Source organism: Schistocerca piceifrons, unplaced genomic scaffold, assembly GCF_021461385.2.
Source record: "Schistocerca piceifrons isolate TAMUIC-IGC-003096 unplaced genomic scaffold, iqSchPice1.1 HiC_scaffold_1708, whole genome shotgun sequence".
Classification (NCBI taxonomy): Eukaryota; Metazoa; Arthropoda; class Insecta; order Orthoptera; family Acrididae; genus Schistocerca; species Schistocerca piceifrons.
The window spans coordinates 785,493-794,553 of record NW_025727577.1 but is presented as its reverse complement, the minus strand read 5'-3'; positions in this window follow the sequence as shown (position 1 = coordinate 794,553).

Here is a 9,061-nt window from a genome sequence, read left to right as displayed (position 1 = left end):
ACCTTCTTATTGACGATGAAACACAGAAATTGCATCGGAATTAAATACAAAAGGCACAATGCCGACTTAGGGACAAGAAGTCTGACTCTTCTTACTGACTATGATTTGAACCATTCCTGTGACACTAGTTATAGATTCCGATGCTTCACTTCTGGTTTACTGTATCCCTCTGACCTTCTTATTGACGATGAAACACAGAAATTCCATCGGAATTAAATACAAAAGGCACAATGCCGACTTAAGTACAGGAAGACTGACTCTTCTTACTGTCTATGTTTGAACCAATCCTGTGACACTATTTATAGATTCCGATGCTTCACTGCAGGTTTACTGTATCCCTCTGGCCTTCTTATTGACGGTGAAACACAGAAATTGCATCGGAATTAAATACGAAAGGCACAATGCCGACTTAACTACAAGAAGACTGACTCTTCTTTCTGTCTATGTTATGAACCATTCCAGTGACACTAGTTATAGATTCCGATGCTTCTCTCCAGGTTTACTGTATCCCTTGGACCTTCTTATTGACGATGAAACACAGAAACTGCATCGGAATTAAATACAAAAGGCACAATGCCGACTTAAGGACAAGAAGACTGACTCTTCTTACTGACTATGTTTTGAACCATTCCTGTGACACTAGTTATAGATTACGATGCTTCACTTCAGGTTCAGTGTATCCCTCTGACCCTCTTATTGACAATGAAACACAGAAATTGCACCGGAATTAAATACAAAATGCACAATGCCGACTTAAGGACAAGAAGACTGACTCTTCTTGCTGACTTTGATTTGAACCATTCCTGTGTTACTAGTGATATATTCCGATGCCTCACTTCAGGTTTATTGTATCCCTCTGACCTTCTTATTGACGATGAATCACAGAAATTGCATCGGACTTAAATAGAAAAGGCACAATTTCGACTTAAGTACAAGAAGACTGACTCTTCTTACTGTCTATGTTTTGAACCATTCCTGTGACACTACTTTTGGATTCCGATGCTTCACTTCAGGTTTACCGTATCCCTTGTACCTTCTTATTGACGATGAAACACAGAAATTGAATCGGAATTAAATACAAAAGGCACAATGCCGTCTTAAGTACATGAAGACCGACTCTTAATACTGACTATGTTTTGAACCATTCCTGTGACTCTAGTTATTGATTCCGATGCTTCACTTGAGGTTTACTGTATCCCTTGGACCTTCTTATTGACGATGAAACACAGAAATTGCATCGGAATTAAATACAAAAGGCACAATGCCGACTTAAGTACAAGAACAGTGACTCTTCCTACTGCCTATGATTTGAAACATTCCTGTGACACTAGTTTTAGATTCCGACGCTTCACTTCAGGTTTACTGTATCCCTTGTACCTTCTTATTGACGATGAAGCATAGAAACTGCATCGGAATTAAATACAAAAGGCACAATGCCGACTTAAGCACCAGAACATTGACTCTTCCGACTGGCTATGTTTTGAATCATTCCTGCGACACTAGCTATAGATTCCGATGCTTCACTTCAGGTTTGCTGTATCCCTTGGACCATCTTATAGACCATGAAACACAGAAATTGCATCGGAAGTAAATACAAAATGCAAAATCCCGGCTTAAGTACACGGAGACTGTCTCTTCTTACTGTCTATGTTTTGAACCATTCCTGTGACACTAGTTATAGATTCCGATTCTTCCCTCCAGGTTTACTGTATCCCTTGGACCTTCTTATTGACGATGAAGCACAGAAATTGCACCAGAATTAAATACAAAAGGCACAATGCCGACTTAAGGACAAGAAGACTGACTCTTCTTGCTGACTTTGATTTGAACCATTCCTGTGTTACTAGTGATATATTCCGATGCCTCCCTTCAGGTTTATTGTATCCCTCTGACCTTCTTATTGACGATGAATCACAGAAATTGCATCCGAATTAACTAGAAAAGCCACAATTTCGACTTCAGTACAAGAAGACTGACTCTTCTTACTGTCTATGTTTTGAACCATTCCTGCGACACTAGTTATAGATTCCGATGCTTCAGTCCAGGGTTACTATATCCCTTGGACATTCTTATTGACAATGAAACACAGAAATTGCATCGGAATTAAATAGAAAATGCACAAAGCCGACCTAAGTACAAGGAGACTGACTCTTCTTACTGACTATGTTTTGAACCATTCCTGTGACACTAGTTATAGATTCCGATGCTTGACATCAGGTTTACTGTATACCTTGGACCTTCTTATTGACGATGAAACACAGAAATTGCATCGGAATTAAATACAAAAGGCAAAATGCCGATATACGTAAAAGAGGACTAGCTCTTCCTACTGTCTATGTTTTGAACCATTCCTGTGACACTACTTTTGGATTCCGATGCTTTACTTCAGGTTTACTGTATCCCTCTGACCTTCTTATTGACGATGAAACACAGAAATTGCATCGGAATTTAATACAAAAGGCACAATGAAGACTTAAGTACAAGAAGACTGACTCTTCCTACAGTCTATGTTTTGTACCATTCCTGTGACACTAGTTATAGATTCCGATGCATCACTTCAGGTTTAGTGTATCCCTCTGACCTTATTGCCGATGAAACACAGAAATTACATCGGAATTAAATACAAAAGGCACAATGCCGACTTAAGGACAAGAAGACTGACTCTTCTTACTGACTATGTTTTGTAACATTCCTGTGACACTAGTTATAGATTCCGATGCATCACTTCAGGTTTACTATATCCGTCTGACCTTCTTTTTGACGATGAAACACAGACATTGCATTCGAATTAAATACAAAAGCCACTATGCCGACATAACTACAAGAAGACTATCTCTTCGTACTGTCTATGTTTTGACCATTCCTGTGACACTAGTTATAGATTCCGATGCTTCACTTCAGGTTTACTGTTTCCCTTGGACCTTCTTATTGACGATGAAACACAGATATTGCATCGGAATTAAATTCAAAAGCCACAATGCCGACTTTAGTATAGGAAGACTGACTCTTCCTACTGTCTACGTTTTGAACCATTTCTGTGACACTAGTTATAGAGTCCGATGCTTCATTTCAGGTTTACTGTATACCTCTGACCTTCTTATTGACGATGAAACACAGAAATAGCAACGGAAATAAATACAAAATGCACAATGACGACTTAAGTACAAAAAGACTGACTCTTCTTACTGTCTACGTTTGAACCATTCCTGTGAGACCAGTTATAGATTCCGATGCTTCACTTCAGGTTTACTGTATCCCTCTGACCTTCTTATTGACGGTGAAACACAGAAATTGCATCGGAATTAAATACAAAAGGCACAATGCCGACTTAAGTACAGGAAGACTGACTCTTCTTACTGTCTATGTTTGAACCATTCCTGTGACACTAGTTATAGATTCCGATGCTTCACTGCAGGTTTACTGTATCCCTCTGGCCTTCTTATTGACGGTGAAACACAGAAATTGCATCGGAATTAAATACGAAAGGCACAATGCCGACTTAACTACAAGTAGACTGACTCTTCTTTCTGTCTATGTTATGACCCATTCCAGTGACACTAGTTATAGATTCCGATGCTTCACTCCAGGTTTACTGTATCCCTTGGACCTTCTTATTGACGACGAAACACAGAAAATGCATCGGAATTAAATAGAAAAGGCACAATGCCGACTTAAGTACAAGAAGACTGACTCTTCTTACTGCCTACGTTTGAACCATTCCTGTGACGCTAGTTACAGATTCCGATGCTTCACTTCAGGTTTACTGTATCCCTCTGACCTTCTAATTGACGGTGAAACACAGAAATTGCATCGGAATTAAATACGAAAGGCACAATACAGACTTAAGTACAAGAAGACTGACTCTTCTTACTGACTATGTTTGAACCAATCCTGTGACACTAGTTGTAGATTCCGATGCTCCACTTCAGGTTTACTGTATCCCTTGGACCTTCTTATTGACGATGAAACACAGAAATTGCATCGGAATTAAATACAAAAGGCACAATGCCGACTTAAGTACAAGAACAGTGACTCTTCCTACTGTCTAAGTTTTGAAACATTCCTGTGACACTAGTTATAGATTCCGACGCTTCACTTCAGGTTTACTGTATCCCTTGTACCTTCTTATTGACGATGAAACACAGAAATTGCATCGGAATTAAATACAAAAGGCACAATGCCGACTTAAGGACAAGAACACTGACTCTTCTTACTGTCTATGTTTTGAACCATTCCTGTGACACTAGTTATAGATTCCGATGCTTCAGTCCAGGGTTACTATATCCCTTGGACATTCTTATTGACGATGAAACACAGAAATTGCATCGGAATTAAATACAAAAGGCACAATGCCGACTTAAGGACAAGAAGACTGACTCTTCTTATTGACTATGTTTTGAAACATTCCTGTGACACTAGTTATAGATTCCGATGCATCACTTCAGGTTTACTATATCCCTCTGACCTTCTTTTTGACGATGAAACACAGACATTGCATCGGAATTAAATACAAAAGCCACAATGCCGACATAAGTACAAGAAGACTATCTCTTCGTACTGTCTATGTTTTGACCATTCCTGTGACACTAGTTATAGATTCCGATGCTTCACTTCAGGTTTACTGTATCCCTTGGACATTCTTATTGACGATGAAACACAGAAATTGCATAGGAATTAAATGCAAATGGCACAATGCCGACTTAAGTACAAGGAGACTGACTCTTCTTACTGTCTATGATTTGAATCATTACTGTGATTCTAGTTATTGATTCCGGTGCTTCACTCCAGGTTTACTGTTTCCCTTGGACCTTCTTATTGACGGTGAAACACAGAAATTGCATCGGAATTAAATACGAAAGGCACAATGCCGACTTAACTACAAGAAGACTGACTCTTCCTACTGTCTATGTTATGAACCATTCCAGTGACACTAGTTATAGATTCCGATGCTGCACTCCAGGTTTACTGTATCCCTTGGACCTTCTTATTGACGACGAAACACAGAAATTGCATCGGAATTAAATAGAAAAGGCACAATGCCGACTTAAGTACAAGAAGACTGACTCTTCTTACTGTCTACGTTTGAACCATTCCTGTGACGTTAGTTACAGATTCCGATGCTTCACTTCAGGTTTACTGTATCCCTCTGACCTTCTAATTGACGGTGAAACACAGAAATTGCATCGGAATTAAATACGAACGGCACAATACCGACTTAAGTACAAGAAGACTGACTCTTCTTACTTACTATGTTTGAACCAATCCTGTGACACAAGTTGTAGATTCCGATGCTTCACTTCAGGTTTACTGTATCCCTTGGACCTTCTTATTGACGATGAAACACAGAAATGGCATCGGAATTGAATACAAAAGGCACAATGCCGACTTAAGTACAAGAACAGTGACTCTTCCTAATGTCTAAGTTTGAAAATTTCCTGTGACACTAGTTATAGATTCCGACGCTTCCCTTCAGGTTTACTGTATCCCTTGTACCTTCTTATTGACGATGAAACACAGAAATTGCATCGGAATTAAATACAAAAGGCACAATGCCGACTTAAGGACAAGAAGACTGACTCTTCTTACTGACGATGTTTTGAACTACTCCTGTGACACTAGTTATAGATTACGATGCTTCACTTCAGGTTCACCGTATCCCTCTGACCTTCTTATTGACAATGAAACACAGAAATTGCATCGGAATTAAATTCAAAAGGCACAATGCTGACTTAAGTACAGGAAGACTGACTCTCTTTACTGTCTATGTTTGATCCATTCCTGTGACACTAGTTATAGATTCCGATGCTTCACTGCAGGTTTACTGTATCACTCTGACCTTCTTATTGACGGTGACACACAGAAATTGCATCGGAATGAAATACGAAAGGCACAATGCCGACTTAACTACAAGAAGACTGACTCTGCTTACTGACTATGTTTTGAACCATTCCTGTGACACTAGTTATAGATTCCGATGCTTCACTTCAGGTTAACTGTATCCATGTGACCTTCTTATTGACGATGAAACACAGAAATTGCATCGGAATTAAATTGAAAAGGCACAATGCCGACTTAAGTACACAAATTTGAATCTTCTTACTGTCTATGCTTTGAACCATTCCTGTGACACTAGTTATAGATTCCGATGCTTCACTCCACGTTTACTGTATCCCTTGGACCTTCTTATTGACGATGAAACACAGAAATTGCATCGGAATTAAATACAAAAGGCACAATGCCGACTTAAGTACAAGAAGACTGACTCTTCTTACTGACTATGTTTTGAACCATTCCTGTGACACTAGTTATTGATTCCGATGCTTCACTTCAGGTTTACTGTATCCCTCTGACCTTCTTATTGACGATGAAACACAGAAATTGCATCGGAATTAAATAGAATAGGCACTATGCCGCCTTACGTACAAGAAGACTGACCCTTCTTACTGTCTATGTTTTGAACCATTAATGTGACACTAGTTATAGATTCCGATGCTTCACTTCAGGTTAGCTGTATCCCTTGGATCTTCTTATTGAAGATGAAACACAGAAATTGCATCGGAATAAAATAGAAGAGGCACAATGCCGACATAAGTATGAGAAAACTGACTCTTCTTACTGTTTGTAGTTTGAAACATTCCTGTGACACTAGTTATAGATTTCGATGCTTTACTTCAGGTTTACTGTATACCTTGGACCTTCTTATTGATGATGAAACACAGATATTGCATCGGAATTAAATACAAAAGGCACAATGCCGACTTAAGTACAAGAAGTGTGACTCTTCCTACTGTCTATGTTTTGAACCATTCCTGTGACACTAGTTATTGATTCCGATGCTTCACTTCAGGTTTACTGTATCCCGCTGACCTTCTTATTGACGATGTAACACAGAATCTGCATCGGAATTAAATACAAAAGGCACAATGCCAACTTAAGGACAAGAAAACTGACTCTCTTTACTGACTATGTTTTGAACCATTCCTGTGTACTAGTTATAAATTCCGATGTTTCACTACAGGTTTACTATATCCCTTGGACCTTGTTATTGACGATGAAACACAGAAATTGCATCGGAATTAAATAGAAATGGCACAATGCCGACTTAAGTACAAGAAGACTGACTCTTCTTACTGACTATGTTTTGAACCATGACTGTGACACTAGTTATAGATTCCGAATCTTCACTTCAGGTTTATTGTATCCCTTGAACCTTCTTATTGACAATGAAACACAGAAATTGCATCGGAATGAAATACGAAAGGCACAATGCCGACTTAACCACAAGAAGACTGACTCTTCTTACTGTCTATGTTATGAACCATTCCATTGACACTAGTTATAGATTCCGATGCTTTACTCCAGGTTTACTGTATCCCTTGGACCTTCTTATTGACGACGAAACACAGAAATTGCATCGGAATTAAATAGAAAAGGCACAATGCCGACTTAAGTACAAGAAGACTGACTCTTCTTACTGTCTACGTTTGAACCATTCCTGTGACACTAGTTACAGATTCCGATGCTGCACTTCAGATTTACTGTATCCCTCTGACCTTCTTATTGACGGTGAAACACAGAAATTGCATCGGAATTAAATACGAAAGCACAATGCCGACATAAGTACAAGAAGACTGACTCTTCTTACTGACTATGATTTAAACCATTCCTGTGACACTAGTTATAGATTCCGATGCTTCACTTCAGGTTTACTGTATCCCTTGTACATTCTTATTGACGATGAAACACAGAAATTGCATCGGAATTAAATGCAAATGGCACAATGCCGACTTAAGTACAAGGAGACTGACTCTTCTTACTGTCTATGTATTGAATCATTACTGTGATTCTAGTTATAGATTCCGGTGCTTCACTCCAGGTTTACTGTATCCCTTGGACACTCTAATTGACGATGAAACACAGAAATTGCATCGGAATTGAATACGAAAGGCACAATGCCGACTTAAGCACAAGAAGACTGACTCTTCTTATTGACTATGTTTTGAAACATTCCTGTGACACTAGTTATAGATTCCGATGCATCACTTCAGGTTTACTATATCCCTCTGACCTTCTTTTTGACGATGAAACACAGACATTGTATCGGAATTAAATACAAAAGCCACAATGCCGACATAAGTACAAGAATACTATCTCTTCGTACTGTCTATGTTTTGACCATTCCTGTGACACTAGTTATAGATTCCGATGCTTCACTTCAGGTTTACTGTTTCCCTTGGACCTTCTTATTGACGATGAAACACAGAAATTGCATCGGAATTAAATTCAAAAGGCACAATGCCGACTTTAGTATAAGAAGACTGACTCTTCCTACTGTCTACGTTTTGAACCATTTCTGTGACACTAGTTATAGAGTCCGATGCTTCACTTCAGGTTTACTGTATACCTCTGACCTTCTTATTGACGATGATACACAGAAATAGCAACGGAATTAAATACAAAATGCACAATGCCGACTTAAGTACAGGAAGACTGACTCTTCTTACTGACTATGATTTAAACCATTCCTGTGACACTAGTTATAGATTCCGATGCTTCACTTCAGGTTTACTGTATCCCATGGACATTCTTATTGACGGTGAAACACAGAAATTGCATCGAAATTATATACGAAAGGCACAATGCCGACTTAACTACAAGAAGACTGACTCTTCCTACTGGCTATGTTATGAACCATTCCAGTGACACTAGTTATAGATTCCGATGCTTCACTCCAGGTTTACTGTATCCCTTGGACCTTCTTATTGACGACGAAAAACAGAAATTGCATCGGAATTAAATAGAAAAAGCACAATGCCGACTTAAGTACAAGAAGACTGACTCTTCTTACTGTCTACGTTTGAACCATTCCTGTGACACTAGTTACAGATTCCGATGATTCACTTCAGGTTTACTGTATCCCTCTGACCCTCTTATTGACGGTGAAACACAGAAGTTGCATCTGAATTAAATACGAAAGGCACAATACCGACTCAAGTACAAGAAGCCTGACTCTTCTTACTGACTATGTTTGAACCAATCCTGTGACACTAGTTGTAGATTC